The sequence below is a fragment of the Balaenoptera musculus genome, chromosome 4 (assembly GCF_009873245.2).
Source record: "Balaenoptera musculus isolate JJ_BM4_2016_0621 chromosome 4, mBalMus1.pri.v3, whole genome shotgun sequence".
Taxonomy (NCBI): Eukaryota; Metazoa; Chordata; class Mammalia; order Artiodactyla; family Balaenopteridae; genus Balaenoptera; species Balaenoptera musculus.
This window is the reverse complement of record NC_045788.1, coordinates 55,941,250-55,961,456: the sequence shown is the minus strand read 5'-3', so window position 1 is coordinate 55,961,456 and position 20,207 is coordinate 55,941,250.

Genomic DNA, 20,207 nt, shown 5'->3' with positions numbered 1-20,207 from the left:
GAGAAAGAGTAAAAAGTTTGGGTTTGTGATTTAGCCTTAACACATGAGGATTTGTGTGATTGTTCCTTTACTCCACCCTCATTCCCCTCAGAGAACTTCCCCTGGTAAGTGGCCTGCTCCCAAGATTGCCCCAAGCAGGAGTTCTAGTATCTTCTCCAGCATAAACTAAATTGGAGCCAGATGTTGAAGGTAGAGCTGAGGGAAGGATATACATAACCGTTTTTAGAAGATAAGACCAGTAACAAAAAGCTTGTATTGTAGTCATCCCTCAGTATCCACTGGGGAATTGGTTCCAGGACCCCCTGCAAACACCAAAATCTCAGAAGGTTTAAGTCCTTTATATAACATGGCTAGTGCAGTCGACCCTAAGTATTCACAGATTCTGTGGAATCTAAATAAGTAATTTTTTATACTTTTAGTTAATATTGAATCAAATTAGTAAAATTGTTTTTTACATACAATAAAAGCACCAATTTTAACATGTAAGTCAACATGTTTCACAAATGTATAGAACATATCCATTATCTCAAAAAGTGATTTCCACATATTTGGGAATTTTTCATGTATCTTTCTTAAAATTTATAATTTATTTCCGCCATGGTCAGATGAAATATTGTGTCAATTCAATTGTTTTAAAATTTATTGAGATTTGTTTTATGACTCATTGTCTACCTTAGTAAAGTTTTGTGTACACTTGAAAAGAATGTGTAATCTGCTATTTTTGGGTGAAGTGTTCTGTAATTGTCCATTAGGTCGTGCTTGGAGAGTGCTGTTATAATCATCTATACCCTTGTTGATATACTGGCTGCTTATTTTACTGAGAAAAGAGTGTTGAAGATCCACACTCTGATTGTGTATTTGTTTATTTCTCCTTTCAGCTGTTCAGTATTTGCTTCACAAAGTTTGGAGGCTTTCTGTTAGGATTTTTATTCTTCTTAATTAATTGACCCTTTTATTGTTATTAAACATGTCTCTTTAAGAATGGTCAAATTCCTTGCCCTGGGGTCTACTTTTCTAATATTCAATAGCTACTGCCACTTTCCTATGAATAGTAAGTTGTATTATATATCATTTTTTATCATTTTACTTTAAAAAATGTCTTCTATATTTAAATGCATTTCTTGTAAACAGAACATATCTGGATATTGCCTTTTTATCAGTCTAACAATCACTGCCTTTTATTTGGAGTACATAAACTGTTTATATTTATTTTTTGATCTGAGTGTGTTTGTCTAGAATCATTCTACAGTATTTGTTTTATATTTTTTGCATCTGTTCTTCATTCACTTTTCTCCTTTTCTTCTTTTTTTAGATTGAGTACTTTTAATTATTTAGTTTTATGTCTATTCTTGAACTTATAAGCTGTATCTTTGTTTTGCTTTTTAGTGGTTGCTCTAAGATTTACAATATGCAATTTTAATATATCATTGTCTATCTTCAAATATTATTATAGCACTTCATGTATGATGTGTGAATCTTACAACAATATATTTCCATTTCCCCCTCCTATTCTTTGTGCTACTGTTATATATTTTATCATATATCTTATAATTCATTGTTATAAGTCTAATGCTATAGCCTCAAATCTAAAGAATTTTTAAAATGAGAAAAAATATGTTTTCACACTTTTAACATTTCTCACACTCTTTATTCCTTTATGAACATCCAGCTTCCATCTGAAGAACTTTTTCTGATACATCTTATAGTGCAAATCTGCTGACACCAAATTCTCTTAGGTATTGTTTGTATGACAATGTTTTTAGTTTAATTTTGAAGAAAATTTTTGCTGCATGTATAATTCTGAATGATTGTTTTTAGCAATTTAAAGATTGATTTTCCATTGTCTACAGATTTCAGTTTTTTTTTTTTTTTCTTTTTGACAAAAAGTCAGAGATAATTCTTATCTTTATTCTCCACTATGTATCGTGACTTCTTTCCCTGGCAGCTTTGAAGTTTTCTGTGTACCGTATCACTGTTTTCCAGCACATTCATTGGTGTGGTTTTCTCTCTGTTTATCTTGCTTTGAGTGCCTCAAGCTTCCTGGATTTTCATCAAATTGAAAATAATTTAGCCATTATTTTTTTACACATTGTTTTGATCTTCTATTTCTTTTTTATCTGCACTTAAATGCCATGTATATTGACCACTTGATATTGCTCTACAAATCACTAAGGCTTTTTTCTTTTCTATTCTTCTTTTTCCTTTCTTTCCTTTTCTTTCTTCTCTTGTCTTATCTTTTCTTCCCTTTTCTTTTCATTTTATTTTTCTCTGCCTGTGTTTCAGTTTAGATGGTTTCTATTGTTATGTGTTTAAGTTCACTGATCTGTTCAGTGTCAAATACAAGTGTGCTATTAAGTCCACACAGGTAATTTTTTCATCTTATATATACAACTTTAAAGTCCCTGTCTACTAATTCCCGTTTTTTTTTTTTTTTTTCTGTCATTTCTATGTCTGTTTTCATGTACAGATTTTGTTTTTTATGTCTTCACATGTCTATTAATTTTGGATCAGATGCTGGCCATTATGATGTTGTATGGAGACAGATAGATAGATAGATAGATAGATGATAGATAGATAGATAGATAAAAATCCATATAGACATATATGGATTTTGTTGTCTTCTTTTAAAAATTGTTGAAGTTTATTTTGGCAAGCAGGTAAGTTACTTGCCAGTCAACTTGATCATTTTAGATTAGTTTCAATCTTTGTTAGGAAGGTTTTAGAATATCCTTTTTTCCAGGACTAGTTCAGCATTACAATCAAGATCTGATCCTCTGCGGTCTCTAATGAGTACCCTGAGTTTTCACTCTGGCTAGTTGGAAGAGGAATCCCTCTTACCCCTGTGTGAGATCAGGAATTATGTAGCTGACTACCTCCCTGATAGCTGATAGTTTTTGGTTCAGTTGGCTCATTTTTGCTTGGCATCACGGAAGCTTTAGTTGATGCACATACAGCTTGGTATTCAGCAACAGACCCAAGTAGACCCCTGCACAGATTTTTGGAGTACTTTCTCTGCATAACTCACTCCTTCCAGTTCCCTGGCCTGAAAATTCTTCCTGCCTCAACATTCTCACACTGGAATCTCTATTTCCTCAGTCAACAAAACTACCTTGCTCAGCTTCATTCCATCCTCTCAGCACTGAGTTCTTAGAAGTACCTACTGAAGTAAAGCTGGGGAAATTCTAGGGCTCACTCTCTTTGTTCTTCTTCGGTGAAGGATGAGTACCTTAATTCAGTGCTTGATCATAGTTTCATATACTTTTATTAAATTTTCCCAGTTTTTTAGTGAAAGAAAGGTAATTATTTTTTGAAATTTCAAGTTAAGTGTAATATATATGGTACCAATAAGAAAAGATACATACATTGCCTATTTGATTCAGAATTTTAAAAAATTATCTGGTTTTAAGAAATTAGTAATACAGTATTTTATTCACCCCTATTACAAGTTAGATACGTAAAGAAATGAGTCTCCTCTATCTTGCCTAAACCAATCTGGTCTTCCCCACTTTAACTCTTAATCCTATCTTGTTTAAAACTTTGTCTGATCTATGCAAGAGGGAGGAGATTAAAAGAAGAAATTAGTAATACAATATTCTAATATAATAAAACAATAATTTGTAATAATAAAACAATAATATCGATTACTAATACAATATTTTAATTATAATGTCAAAAATTATGGACAAAAATAAATTGTAAATTTTATGTAATTCTGTTTTTAAAATCCCATTCTTTAACCATTGAATGTAGTGTCAGAACATAATCCCTGATTTTGGCTCTCAAATTTTATAGTGTTCAAGAATCAGATAGAATATTTGTTAAGGAGCAGCTTCCTGAGTCCCAGCTCCGGATATTCTAATTGATTAAGCTTTAAGTGGGGCCAAGCTATGACCATTTTTTAGCAATATTCCTGTTGATTCTGATAAAGGAGGTCCAAGAGAAAATTCAGATGAAATGTCCTTGTGCTGTTGATATTTTCCTTTTGAGTGACTGGTTAATGACAAATGACCATATTGACCCTGCAAGATTAAAAGCATGATTTATGTGTCGCAATGCCTTGGGGCTTTGTGGGTCTTGTGTTCAATCATTTCAAATAAGGGAACATGGAAACTAAAACTTCTGGTTTCTTTCTCATTTGAACTTTTTTCCTCTCAATTCAGGAGACTAAAGAAGATGATATTTAAATTTGGCATGAATTACATATTATCACAAAGGTAGCTTGGAAGATGTTTTAAGTGCCTTATAATCACAATGAAGACATATTTGACATGTTTAATGGAGCTTAGCTGGAAGCCCAAACCACCTTACATCTAGAAAAATATGGAAAAAAGAAAATGCCATTTGTCACAAGATTTCATAGCACTTGAGTTCTGGTTTTAATTTTCTCCAAAAGGCAGTTGGCATCAGGCAATGTCATTTACTAGTTATTTACTCTCTGATTAATTACTTGGTAGACAAAATAAAAGAACATTTTCTATGAAGTAAGTCTCTGAAGCTTGATGTGTTCAGGGAGGTGTGGGAGACTGAGAATGCTGTCCCCATATTGCAATCTCCTCTATCTTCTATCCAGTCAGACCCTTTGGTTGGAGGGGGTCACAGTGCCCCAGAAAAATCCTAAAGAATAAAAGCTGCAGTTTGATGAATCCACTGATACATTGAATACTGGGACACGCTGGTGTTCTTTTGACTTCTCCAAAGGTTCAGTTTAAAACTGTAACAGGACTAGGAGAAATATTCTGACAAATAGCCTTCTAAGGCAACCATTTCATGCTTGGCTCATTTCATGGCTTTAGGAAAAATCTGAGAGAGGAATTGCTGATTTTTGAGAAAGTTTTAGGGGGAAAAAGAGTTTCTCCTTGCAATATTGGAGCTCATTTTTTTTCTTCAAGCTGGAAATTTGACAGTCTACTCTGTGCTGGAGCAGCCTCTAAGCTTCAACTCAAACCCAAAGATTAGTTTCTGATTTGTTAGAGGTGCTCAATATATCCTGGAAATTACCTTTAGCAAAAGTTGCTAAGTCCAAGAGTGTGGACTCTTGCCAAAGTAGGAAAGAGAATGTAAAAATGGGGCTTAGTGCTCCTAGGTTCGTGCTTTCAGAAATCTAGATGTGCTTTAACAAATACGAAGGTAAGAAATGCCAATCTCATATCCCTACTAGTTTTTTTCTTCCTAAAGTCTTTCCTTTATTGACCAGTTACTATGTAGCCAGACATAAAACACTCTGCATTTTTTTCTCAAGTCTTCACAGCAATCTTATGACATAGATACTATTATTATACCCATTTCACAAGAAAGCCAACTTAGGATAAATATGTTAAGTTAAGAGCAAAGCTAAATGTGGTAGAGTCAATAAGTGGCAGAGTCAACATTCAAATCCAGGATTATCAGACTCTAAGGTCCATGATCTTAGTGATTATACTATATTTTAGTAACTCAACTTCTCAACCTCTATCCTAACTATTGGCTATATCCATAGGACATGTCTACAAACTCTGTTCTTCCCTGATAATCAGCCCTGACAACTGTGATAATATATTATTGACTTTACTGAGTTCTGGAGCTAAGAATCTCTTCTAGGTTTAGAAGTCAGTGTTTCAGTCACGTCTAAAGGATCCCTTGTTTGACTTCCTTTGGATCCCCTCTAAATCCCATTTGTTTTCAACCAGGTTAGGAATCCAGTACCGTAGACATAAAGTGCACGTGTTTTCCCAGGACACATTAATTCTTATGACTCTTCCTCTTTCGGTGCTGGCCTGATCTGCGTTCTGCCAGGATGTTTCCTCCTCATTTTATCTACTGCTCTAGCTAGCCCTCATTCTGAAGACTGAAATCCTATTCTTCACCGCAAGTTGTTCACAAGGTTCTGCTTGGCCTTTGTTTTTCTACTTTCTAGGACTAGACTCTGTTCTTATGTTGTCATCTTTTGAACTAAACATCTTCTACATGTAGACAAAATGTCTAATGATGACCACCACCTGAATCCCCTGTTGCTATGGTTGGATCGTATTCCTTGTTGCCACTTGATTGGATACCCTTGAACAAACATTTGTTAAGTATTTTCTGAGTGCAGGCTCTGTGTTGGGGCCTCAAATCTAAGAAGAGGTATATTTTGAAGTTTATAGCAATTTCCTTTGTAAGTACTCACTGAGAATGAAAGTTTTAGGGGAAAAGTGGTTGAAATTTTCTAAGACAAGGATTGGCAAACTATATTGCATAGGCCAAATCCAGCTCATCACTGATTTTTGTAACTAAAGTTTTATTGGAACCCAGCCACATTCACTTAGGTGTTGTCTAAGGCTGCTTTGTTCTACAATAGCATGAGAAGGTGAGTAGCTGTGAAAGAGAAACAATGGCTCACAAAGTCTAAAGAGTTTACTATCTGATAGTTTACAGAACATTTACCCACATTTATTCTAAGACATTCTTAAACTCCTTAGGAAGCACAGTAAATAATAATACATGGTTATCTTAAGTACTCTTAGGGTTAAGAGAGTAAATTTAAATGGCTGTATAATGAAAAGGATACACTCTTATAATCCTTGTTTCTTTGGCCACACTCATAGCCTTAGTAAAAATCAAGAAGGCATTTGACTCAAACGCTTCTTCATATTTCTCAGGTTTCTGGCCACATCAACCCTCGATCCCACGTTGTTCTCATACATCTTCCAAAGGGGATGCCCAACAGTCTCTTCATAGATTTTTATGAAAAAGTACCAGGTGTTTGGGGTCACAGGGTCTTGGTCAATGTCTTCTTATGTTGCCAAACAACATTTGTGCAGCATTTAAACTCAGGTTTGCCCAACCTTCTTCAACAACATATTCCACCACTTACCTGGCTCCCCAGTGGAAGAAAACCTCATTCTAAGCTTAGTGTGTTTGTATGTTGATCTTGGCTGATTTGTTTTCTAAGTATAAACAGTTTAGTGGTCCTTGAAAAGGTAGATTTGCTCTTTCAGTATTGTAGCTCCCTCTTTTAACAAGTTCTCCAGGGACTAAAACACCTTTCTAATAATAATGATATTGATAATAACAATAGCTTTGAATGCTTATTATATATTATAGTAATTATAATGATAATAAGCTATAATAGTTTTGAATGCTTATTATATGTCATAGGTGGGAAATGGTTCCAAGTTCTGCACATAAATTAACTTATTTAATAGTTAAATTTAATTAGTTGAATTTCTTTGGGGGGGTTCCCTAAAAAAATGGAATACACACAAATAGGCACACACATGTACACACATACATATATACACATATATACGTATATACATATTTCATATACATATATGTAGTAAAGTGGACAATAGACATTTGTTGCTAAATGCATAGAAACTTTAATTTATTCATCAAAAATGTTATCAAATAGGCATTGTCATCGTTTGGAAGGAATGCTTCAGTTACCAGATATATTCTGGTATTCATATTCTTATTCATATTCTTATTCTTATTCTTATTCATATTCATATTCTTTTAAGAATCATCTGCTGAGAGTAACAAACTCATGTAGACTGGATTAAAACACAGTAGGAAATAAAATAAATAAGTTTTACTAGCATACAAGGGTAATTTGTGGAAGTTAAGTGCAAGAAATGCAAGAAGCCAGCCATTAGGGGCCAACTTAGTCTCCAGCAGTCGGTCTCCCACTCTTGCTCCTCTTCCCCAGCCCCTCCATGTGCACATCTACCACCCAATCCCTCCCTGGCCTCTTTCTGAGCATCCACCTCTTCTTCTCTGCCTTTCTGCTTCTGAGTGAATGTGGAAGGCAGCACGCTTCAAGCTACTATGACACTAACTAGAACTTCTGGATCCAAATTACAGATTTCCAGGAAAGGAAATTAGTCAGTCACCTTGAAGCAGATGTCCTCTTTCAGGCTCAATCAATTATGCCTGGCAACAGGGTTGGGGTGAGTTCACATGACCTGCTAAGGGAACAGAATCCCTAAGCCTGGGTCTTGAATAAGGCATGAAAACTGACTAAGGGGTTTTCTGTGTACAAAATATGTTGACTTTTTCCTCGCTCTCTCCCTCTCTCTTTGAATGCCTAGAAGCCATAGTAATGCTCCCTAAAACTATAACTATGCTTTTAATTGTCCTCAAAGGTTATGGGAAACATCTTCTCAAGAGATAAAGAATACATTAAATGTGAAAAAGGTACATTGTATTCCTAGACCTTCACTCCTTGGATGATGCAACTCCCTGGGATATTTCTATATTCCTGTGTTTGCTTGTGATGCCAATAAAAGTTGCCATGGACACAAATGTCAGACTTTCTGATGCTACCTGTAGTCCCATCAATTACAGACTTCATCCTTTCCTCCAAATTGCCAGTGGATGTATAATCTACAAAGATTAGCCAAAGGGTGTGGAAGGGGTAGAATGGGGTCATTTTGCATGGTGTCCTCCAGACCTGCAGAAATCAAAAAACTGGGCTACCCAAGTGAACTGACTGGCACTGACAGGCCAGGGACCATAAAAATTTTCCACTTCACTGGAAGAATTTCAACTATGAATTTCTTTCCTCATACCTCTCCATAGGTCAAAGGCTGGGTCTGAAAACCCATATAGCTACTAGGAAAGAGGAAACATTGGAGATGCTCAAAGAGCCAATTGAATAGCCTGAGTCTTTCCAACATCAGCTCTCTTGGTGTAACAAGTCCTTTTTTTAACTAAAAGTTAAAATGATTCTCTTATTCTGATAGTTAAAATTATTCTTTGCTTTTGGCATATCCATATTGGGAAGATTTATTCACACAATATAGAGATGGAAAATGGGACAGATGCTACAATTGAGCCTTAATTCCTTTCAAAATTAACAGGAATTAGAAGAGAGAGTTTGCCCTTGGGGTAGAGACTTTATAGACGTACCACGGAGACATACCCTTCACTTGCGCATGACCTGCTAGGTACAGAGGGTTCCCATGTAATTAAACTGCCTAAATTCTGTTTGTCACAAAATTCTCACCAGATCCCACAGCTCTCTCCTGCTGAAGTTTAAAGATGGTGTAAAAGAATAGATAGGATGCATATGGACCTCAGGATATCCTCTAGAATGTAATTTTTACATACCACTGTATGAATTTATTCTGTTTCTACTTTCCTTTTTATTTTAAGTGTCTGTTACTAACATTTTGCAGAGCTGATTAATTCAAACTGAAAGAGATGTTTTCTCAAGAAACACAAAAATGGCTAATTGTTTCAGTACCAACTACCATGCAGACCAAGTGAAAGTTAGATTTCATGGGAAAGTCATTAATTTAGTACCATCTAAATCAGTGGTTCCCAAGTTTGACTGCACATGTGAATCATCTGAGGGCTTAAAACAATACCAACACCCAGGTTCTACCCCAGAGATTCTGATTTAATTTGTCTGTGGTGTTTCCTGGGCATTAATATTTTTAAAAGAAATGATTTTCTGGAATCTTTCAGATTTATAGAAAAGCTACAAAGATGGTACAGAGGGATCTCACATGCCTCTCACTCAGTTTCCCCTCTTATCTTATATTACCACCATGGTACATTTGTCACAACTAAGAAACCAGCATTAGTACATTACTATTAACTCCAGACTTTATTTGATTTCATTATCGTTTCCACTCACATCCTTGTTTGGTTCCAGAATCCCATCCAGGATACATTACATTTTGTCATCATGTCTCCTTCGTCTTATCAGGTCTATGATAGTTTCTCAGTCTTTCCTTGTTTTTCATGACCTTGAAGCTTTTGGTGAGTATTGACCAGATATTTTGAACAATGTCCTTCAATTTGGGCTTTTTGATTGTTTTCTCATGGTTAGACTGGGGTCATTCATTTTGGGGAAGAATATCACAGAGGTAAAGTGCCTTCATCATACATCTGGAAGTAAATCCCATAAGCATGACTTCCCACTGAGGACAAGGACTGGATCTCGGATCACCTGTCCAAGGTGGTGTTGGTCAGTTTCTCTATTGTAAAATTATTCTCGACCCCCTTCACCTTCCTGTATTCTAGTTTTTGAAGGTAAGTCACTAAGAGTGGGTGGGGGAGGAGTTTAGCTTCACTGCCTGCAGGGGGAATATCGACATAAATTGTTTGCAGTTTTTTCACTATGAGGATTTGTCTCTTCTCCCACATTCATTTACTTACTTAACCCTTTACTTATATAAATACAGACTCATGGATATGGGTCTTTATACTTTGGGTTATAACCCAAAACTGTATTTTGTTACTCAAATTATTCTAGCTTTGGCCATTGGGACCTCTTTTAGGTTAGTTGCATTCGAATTTTAAAAGCCCTCCAGGTAATACTCAAGTGCAACAATAGTAGGGAACTCTGATTTATATGCAGCAGACCCATGTTTCTCAAAGTGTAGTTCCTAGACAAGCAGCATGACCTTCACCTGGAAATTTGTTAGAAATGCAAATTTGGGCTCCCCACCCCAAACCTACTGAATTAGGATGGGGTGGACCCCAGGTGAATCCGATGGACACTAATGTTTGAAAACCACGAAGTAGATAATATCAGGAATACCCTGTAGTCTTCAATAATGTACTTAAAATGTCACCGGGCATAGCTCCATGAAATGCGCACACGGTTAAAGATTAGCATTATATTTTAGGTCTAGAGTTGCCAGGCTAGCACTTTAGAAGTGGCCTAATTTCTGCCAGGCAATATGCACTGATTTAGAAAGCCTTGACAGAGGAAATATCCCTACCCTGACACAGAGATCTGTGTAGTCTTGGACGAATGTGAATAGAATATGCACACGATCGAACGTTTCCCCCCAAACATGCCTCTTTATTGTGATAACATAAATATTGATGTACTACTAATTATTAAAATGTGCAAAATTACTGTGAAGAAAGGGACCTCATCTAACCCCAGGCTTTTCTTATTATTCTCAAAGCAGAGCCATTATCTTTCTCTAACTTATGCTTCAGGTATTGAAAAGCTAATTCACAGCTCCCCAGCTACTTACTTGTGGGGACAGCTTTCTTCTGCTACAGGCAGTAATTGCTTTACCGTTAGCCTAACTTGCCCTAGAGAAGAAAGCATAGCTTTGCTTGCTTTATCTTGTGGATTTAAAGCAGTGCCTATACTTGCTTTTCATCAAAGAGAATTTCTACAGATATTTTTACTCTAATCCATGTGACTGCTTCCAGTTGGGACATGAAAACAAGATTATGAAGACATGCACTTAAGTACATTTTGTTTTCACTGGTAATGCATTGAAAACAAGTCAGGGATTATCTTGTTGAGGGGAGGGGCCAGAAACTACCTTCACTGGTCCAGGTTAGTGGAGATAGCTTAATAGGTGCTATAGATAAAAACTCACATTCAATTGAACGGATCAGTCAGAAATATCTGAATAGATAAGAATCAAACGTATGGACACCAAGGGGGTAAAGCGATGGTGGGGGGGAGGGAGGTGTGTGTGTGATGAATTGGGAGATTGGGATTGACATGTATACACTAATATGTATAAAATAGATAACTGATAGGAACCTGCTGTATAAAAAAATTAATTAAATAAAATTCAAAATTTCAAAAAAAAAATCATTTAATTTGGCCAAACAGATTAGATCAGACAATTTAAGTATAAACTGTTTTTGCCAAAACAAAAATTCTGTAGGTAAAACTAGGCACATAACAAGATTAATGAAAAGTATTTCACTAGTTCTGTTCTGATGTAATGCACAGGATTGGGTTGTTAAACTAGACTCACAAATCTTACCCAATATCAAGCTTTACTATTAATTTCAGGGGTAAAGCTTATCAAGAGGCACGGAGAGGATAGGGAAGGACCTTGGACATCAAGGGTGGCCAGCCAGGTCCTTTCTTCCTGCAGCAAACAGGTACCTCTGGCTCAGAAAAAGTGTGGTCTGTAAGTGTGACTGTTATTTCACACAGCAGAGAGCATGAAAACTATGAAAAATTCCCATTTTATACCTCAGGGTGGTAGCGCTTATGTGAAATTCTGTAGAGAGTCATGTCTTATAAATCCAGAGGTTCTGCTTTATTTATCATAGACAAATCTTTAGCTAGGGACATCCTATTAAGGACATTCTGAAATCAAGTTCTCCTCCTCTTGGCATATATTTTTAGTCTATCTACTTGAATATTTAGTTAACAAGGAGATTAGACTGGTTGACATACCTTCTTTTCCTTCTTCTGAGGGTATGCCCCAGAAAAAAGTGTAAATAAATGTAAGGTAAATTGCTGTAACTCCCTCCTCCCTATGCCTCAACAGTTTCTGAGGGAACACCATCTGTTAATCTCTACACCCCATACACACACACACACACACACACACACACACACACACACACTCACTCACAATTGACCCTGTCAGTTTTTCAGGTAGACTTAGAAACCCAGAGTAATTTTGGTTCCTCTGTGGGGTTTACAATTTTTCTTTTCTTTTGCTCTGGCTTTTGGCAGTGGCATCAGCTGCTGAACCTTCACAAGGCCAGGACACTGGTATTTACGTCCATACCAGAGATTTTGTAATTTAGTGCCTGACGCTCAAGGGTACTGGTGCCCGTGTGAGGGCTTCCCTCCCACTACTACTCCAAGGCAGCAAGGCACTACCTCACCCTATTGTCTTTCTCAGCCTGGGTTACTGTAGGTTTAGTAACTGGTCTTCCTCCAAGTTCAAGCCCCTAGGTCTGTCCCACTGCAATCTATCTCACATATTGCATTCAAATGTTCCTTCTAAAATGCAAATATGATTGTACCCTTCTCAGAACTAGAAACTTTCAGTGGCTCCCCAGGGTCATCAGTATAAAAACATAAGCTTCTTATTCTATATGCCATATTTCAGAGTCGCATCATTGAATACTTATCCTACTTCACATATTTTCCACTCAACTTATATAACTCAGCTTTAGATCAGCTCTCCCTTGTTTTCAAGATTCTGTGCCATCATAATTTCTGCTCACTCTGCATGATGGTCTTTTCTCCCTTTTTTTTTATCCAGATTAGTTCTTCCTTATCCTGCATTGTTTGGTTCAGGTATTATCTTCTCTGGGACAATTTTCTGGTCCCAGCATTCTAGAGTTGAAGAAAAAAAAAAAAAAAAAGAGCAAAATGACACATACTATGTATGTTACAGATGTCTGTTCTCTTGCCTGTCTCTCTTACTATCCTCGGAGCAAGCATTTTATAGTTTATTTGGTCGCAACTTCAGTGACTGGCATACAGAAAAATGCAAGGATGGATGTCATGAAGGGCACAGATGGGAGCTTTACTGTGATGAAGGGGTGTGACACCTTTTCCTCAGACTGAAGGGAGAGGTGTGGCTCTAGAGAGAGCTCTGGGAATTGGGAAGGAACCTTGAGGTGGTTCAGGCCTGATCTTGATACGAAGGTGGTTAAGTTATCTGATGAGAATGAGTATGGGGACGAGGACTTGAAGAGAAAGTTTGGATACGCAGAGAATGAGATAGGCTGCTGACTGAAGATAGATTAGAGGGTTTAAAAGAAGCAGGACTCCCCAGGGCAAATTGCAAGTGGTAACTTTGAGTGAATTTCTGCAGTGATGCTCTGTTGACTTTGTGTAGAAGCAGGTAACAGATTCTGAGACTATTTGCAGAGTTTGCATGAGGGGAGGACAAAGGGTTGAGGAGGTTGATGAGAGGACTCATGGCCTAAGGAGGTGAGCCTGGAGAAGGAAGGATGGGAGGACAAGAAGGGGCTGAGACATTGTAAGGGTAGTGTGGCATCACTTTACATCCTTGGCTTTTATTGTGGATAAACAAACTAAACTCTCATTGCCAATGAGAGTCCTAAGGTCCCCCAGTATGGGAACAGTGTCATCCACTTCAATGCTGGAGATTTGAATGTTATGAAATGTTTAAGGCAAAAGGAATAACAAGACTTTTATTCCATGGATGGGAGAACAGGGGGAGCTGGAATTAAATCATTTCTCACTAAGAAAATTGATAACATCTTTAAAATCTAGTTGTTCTTTCTATCTGGGTATCATCTGGAAGAGAGAATTAAGTAAATCATAAAGCTTTCTCCTGTTCAGAATTACTTTCTTTGATTTAAAACATTTTCAGCTCTCTTGTCTCTTGGGCTAATTGTCGTTATAGCCAAGGGCCCTCGCTGCTAAGTTGTCTGCCCAACACACTGTGTAGAGAAAGATTAAAAGAAAATTGGATCAAAAATTTCACAGGAAAAACACCAAGATGAAACATTTCTCTGTTAGGTCTGTCCCCCGGAGGAACAGTGGCATTAAGTGAGCCACAAATAGTACACGATGACCTCACCAAATGCCACATTACCGAGCCTGACTAAGATGGTTGTATAATAAGAAGAAGAAGCTGCTTTACTTGTGATGAAAGAAAAAAAGGACTGTTCACACTCTTCCATCTCATATACCAGACAATCTGAGAGTTCTTTTTACCCTCATAAATAGGGTTGACTTTAATGTGGTCATCAGAGCCTTTTTAGGGCCTTTATAAGCTGAAAGCATTCTTACTGTTGGAGACACGCTCCCATCCCACATTACATAATAAATAAATTAAAATGCACCTTGGTCCCAGATCAATCCAAATTTACATATTTATTTCTGTAGTAATTGTTGTAGTTATTTAGTTAACATGTTATATTTTATATTTAATTAGAATACTTATTACTTTTAGTTTTGCAATGTTCTTTTATTATTTTGTAGCTGGTAGTAGTTTTCCAAGTCTCAAACATTTTGTTGGCCTTTAAAAAGTTTATCAATCGTAGGCACTGTGCCTGATGATACCAAGGGATGAGTGGCTCTGAGCACAGGGGGAGAGGTTGGATTCTTTGAGGAGATACTGTAAGATGAAGTCAAGGTGACTGAGAGTTCAAGTCCAAGCTTTGCATCTAACCGGTGTGATGCAGGCAAGACCTTTGCCTCCCTCTCAGTCTCATTAACCAGAACCAACACTAGTTAATGCTGTGTTTCCCAGCTTTTAGTAGAAACAGATAAATAATCGGGCAAATACAATAAAGTGATAACACTTTTTAAAGACATATAACAGGTTGCTATGGGAACAAATAAAAGGGGTAGGAAGTTCAGGGAAGTCATGGTACTTTTCCTTAGTGAAAATATAAGTAATACCCATGTTGCCTTTCTTTTTAAAGGCTTTATACGGGGGATCAAATAAGAGTATGTTACATCAGAAAACTTTTTTTCATACTTTATGGTACAGTAGAAACAACATAGAATTGGAGTCAGAAGACTTGGTTTTAAATTCCAGTTTGTTCCTCTGAATGATCTGAAAAAATTGCTTAGCCTATCTGGACCTCAGTCTGCACATCTCTAAAAGCAGGGTTTGCTGAGTTGAATAGCATCCTCCCCAAATTCATATCCATCCAGAACCTGCGGATGTGACCTTATTTAGAAATAGGGTCTTTGCTGGTGTAATCAAGTTAAGATGAGCTCATACTGGATTAGAGTGTATGCTCATCCAAGAACCGGTGTCCTTATAAGACAAGGGAAATTTGGACATAGACATACAGGGGAAAGGGATCTGTGAGGATGGAGGGAGAAGTTGGAATGATGCATTTACAAGCCCAGGAAGCCCAAGGATTGCCAGCAACCACCAGAAGCTAGAAGAGGCAAGGAAGAACTCTTCCCTAGAGCCTTCAGAGGGAGCATGGCCCTGTCAACACCTTGATTTCAGACTGCTAGCCTCTCTCAGAACTGTGAGAGAATACATTTTTGTTGTTTTAGGCCACTCAGTTTGTGGTAATTTATTATGGCAGCCCTAGAAAACTTATATGGGGTAATAACAGGACTTACCTACCTCACAGTGGTGTAATATAAAGTCTAGAGAGGGCCTGACCGGGGTACAGCCATCAGAATCCAACGACCAGGAGATTCATTTTGGAGCAACCATACCACCTTATGACATGGCTGTCTGCCTTGTTCAGCATATGTCATTCTTCTCACTTCCATTTTTCCTCTACCAACTTCCAATCACCACGCTCTTCATTGACTCATGATTTATAACTTCCTTTTCTAGCTTAATATTTCATAGCCCAAGAAGCAGTGATTTTATTTTTTTGGAATTGGCCTCCAGAGTCTCTGCTTATATCTTCCTGGGTGATGGGAGGCTGTCCATTATTATCACAGGATGCCCTTCTGCAGTTATTCCTTCTCATAATCCCAAGTGGTGGAGAGATGGTGGACCGGATGGATGGGGTGGGGGCAGGGGACAGGGGAAAGTAGAACAGGAAGAGTGTCACATGGGCAGGGGGAGCAGCATGCTTATATGTTCTTAATAGCATACATGCTTGTATGTCCTCAAGGTATAAGCATTTTTTAAAATTTGCTCTCTCTGCTATGGAAGGTCAAAAATCCCAGGAAGAAACATCCAGATGAAAGTCCAGTAGAGCAGTGAAGACAAGGTGAGACGTAGGATTAAGGCCAGATGCTCCCCGCATGAGTACAAGTTAGGAAGGTAGGAAAAGTCACTGACATTCCAGCACTTGTCAGTCCTCATGAGTAAACTTTCCTCCCAGGATCTCTTTTCTGTAGACCTCAGGTGAGACTGCACACCTGAGAGCAAGGGGGGCTGGGCCCCATTGGTTCTACTAACCAAGAGGAGTCCTAGAGAGGCAGCTTCTTGCTCCAAGGGTGTGTACTGCTTACATAAAAGGCAGATGTTATCATGAGTTTCACCAAAGCTTTCTTATAATCCTTCCTGTTATGAATATGTAAGGAGAAGCTGGAAAATTATGCTCAAACAATAATGCTCTTCTAAAGAAAATAGCCTAGCTTTCTGATTTTATTTGAGTTAATCTTAGGCATTTTATAAATTATTAATTTAATGTTTTTTCTAAAAATCCAGATGATAAGTATAATTCAGACAAGGGGTCAGTGATGAGGTATGGTAGCTATGTATAACTTCTTTATGTTGTGTTTTCAGTCTGCGCAAAATTTAATTTATCTATGTATACACACACACACACACTTGACATTCTTATCTAAAGTTTTAATTATTATGTTAGCATTTTTCTTTTTCCACAAGCCTTTGTTTTTCCACAAAATTATTAACAAAAACATTTTAAAGAGCACCATTTAGTAGTTGTCCTAATCATGCCAATAGGGAGGTTTGTTTTTTTCCATATTATTTTTCCTCGATTATATTCTGTTTATCTCCATTGCTTTGTATAAATCATCCTGGAGAGACTTTTCAATTTTATTTAAAATTTAAATGTGATATTGTTGGAGGTATTATTACTCATAACTGTCTCTAATAGAGAAGATCTTGAAATCAACTCAAAATACCTTGATTTGAATCTAAATCCTGGCTCCACTATTTACTGATTTACCTTAGGCATCTATAAAATGGGAATAAAAACATAGGTCCTAGGTACACTTACTTGATATTTGTGAATATCTGAAGGGCTAATGTATATTGAAATGACTTGAAAACTGTAAATAGCTATGTCTGTGAACACAATCAAATGATTTAATTCATGCTCAATTCTGGGGTAATAATAATACTAATAATAAAATAACAATAACACCAGCTCTCATTTGTTATCGAACAGCACTTTATATATATTTATTTACTTGTTCAGTTTTCATTACCACAAAGTAGCATCCCATCTTACAGATGAAGAAGCTGAGGCACAGAGACTTTTCCAAGGACCCTCAGCAAGATGGAAGATGAACCTGGTGGAAGACGGACCTGGTGGTCAGTTCGGCTCCAGAGTCAGCACTCTTAACCAGGACGCTAATGTTGTAGAATGCAAGTATCTCTTAGCTATAGTTTCATGTGCCAAATATTTTTAAAATGTGTCCTGTTGAGGAAGTAAAATAGGGAACCCAGAAGAGATCATTTCAAAATGGGACAGAGAGCCCATGGAACAGTATTGCCGCTTAGTCCAAAAGTGTAAATTTTCTTTTCTTCTCGAGGCAAGTGGGAACCTGAACGGACACATAGAAACCTGCTGTCCGTAAGGAATGTGTCCTCGGGCGTGGGAGTCAAGGAAAGGGCCCTCATGGCCGAAAGGGGTCAGCAGGGCTTAGATCAGAAATCTGCGCCCTGAGATGTTCTGTATAACATGAAGATAACAGACGTGGTGGTGGTAACCAGTTTGAACTTTTAAAGAAAGTCTGAACTATGTCAAGCTCCTGATTTACCACCCTCCGCTTTCCCATAGGGAAAGCCTTCCAAGCAAAAGGCAGAGGGTGAGGCAAAAGCTGTGAAGTGAGGCTGCGACGGCAAATTACAGTCTAGAATGACTTTTCCCTGTGGTAGTATGTCTGCCTCTCTTTCCTTGCCAACAGCCCTCCTTCCCAGACTTACACGAGCACCAGCATTATTCACCATTGATGATTATTTTATCTGCATAGAGAACTAAACGTGTTGCTGTCATAAAAGGAAAGGAGCAGACTTTTAAAATTGCTTCATGAAGGAGCTCTCCTATATCAGTGCCGTTAAATTAAATTTCTGCTCTGGATGATGAATAAAAATGGCTTGTGTTTTTTTTTTCCTTGGGTGACTCATTTGGTTTGAACTTCAAGGCAATTCCTCAGAAATGGAAAGAGGCTGTTTAAAAATCAGCTGCGAGGTTGTCATTTAAAAATCGTTTTTGAAAGTGAGGTGATCTCTGCCCACACTGAATGATAGAAGAGAAATTTGAAAATCCTGAACTCAGTTCTCAAAGACATCATCTTTGAAAAAGAAGCTTACGAAATTTTAAGTAGCCTCTAAAAAAGAGCAATTTGAAGGGAGTGAAGGAACGAGAATAAAATCTTCATTTTTTAAGTGAAAAATTATACCTTTTCTTGTATGAAGAGAAGAGTTTCTGGGTACCTCTGTCTTACATCTCCCTTAGGAAATTATTAGCATTCCTCAGCAAAATCTAAGACCTCTTCTTAAAAAAACAAAACTTAGTATAAGCCTAAAAACAATACTTTGTATATGTCATGGTTGCTATATCTTCAGTGGACGGTATAATAATATTTAAATCTTTTTATTAAGCATTAAGGTCTTTGAGATATTCTGGTGGCAGAATACAATGTTAAAAGTCACCAATAGAATTCATATTATGCAGTTTTTCTTCTTAAAATCTATTCTCTTTTTCTTCTAAAATGTAATTTTAAAAATGTTCCTCTGGGGAATGTCTTGGGCCATTGGGAGGACTTCAGACCGCTGGTGTTATCCCATGGATTCCTCACCTAGTTTACCACCTTCCAGCTCCACCCCCCACACACTCTTCCAAGTTCATCCATGACCCTGGAAAGACTTGCTCATGAAATTATCCCATAAAGCCTTTATCATTTTATTCAATCTGTGTTAAAATAAAAATAACCCTGCAAGAAGTGAGGCTTTAGGTGAATGACTTTCCAAATGTTCAAAACAATTTTTTTTTTTTTCCAGCTGCACAATTCAAAGTTAAAGGAACTCTCTTTTGGAATTGCCACTAGGAGCAGATCAGGGGAGATGCAGATTGGGAAGATGCAGAAGGGCGGGGTGGGCTGCCAGCTTTCTGCCTCACATCCCACAATCCCAGAGAGAGGCCTGATGGCCCAAGTTAAACCCTAAAGTTGTTGAGGTATCCAATCTGTGGCGATTAAAGCACAATGTGCTTAAACTCTTTGCTGTTGGTGGTAAAAAAAACCTTGTGAAAACCTGGTTCTTTCCAACCATTCAGGAAATTCTGGAGGAGGTAAAGTACTTAGTTACATTTTTTCTTAGTCATCTCTAGCTTCAAAAGCCCATTTTCTCTGAATTAATTCAATTTACACATCATTTCACCTTCGTTCACCAGCTGTCCAGGTTCTCTTGTTGTGACCTAGACCTGCATCTCAGACCCATTTCTTTCATTTCCACACACAGATAAAAAACACCAAAGGCCTTGGTGCAGGTGGTTCTATAACACAATAATGTGAACAGCTTAAGAACGACTATTAGATATCTAAGTTCTTACGGAGTATTTCTGTTATTCTATCAACCTGGATGCTGGCTCCCCTTTTTCTCCAGCCCTGTTTTCCTCTTCTCCTGCCTCCCCAATTCCTTCTTCACCTCACAAGGTCATTTCTTTGAAAAGTAGTTGTCTCCCTCCTACCTATTCTTGCCAGCTTCACCTTTCTTTCTACAATGTTAAACCAAAAATATTCTTTTCTCAGAAAGAATTCTGGTGCCAGCTTATAAAATACCACCCTTTTCGACTTACTACTTTAGCATAAATAAAGCATCGCAGAACAAGTTTTCAGCTCAGGGTGG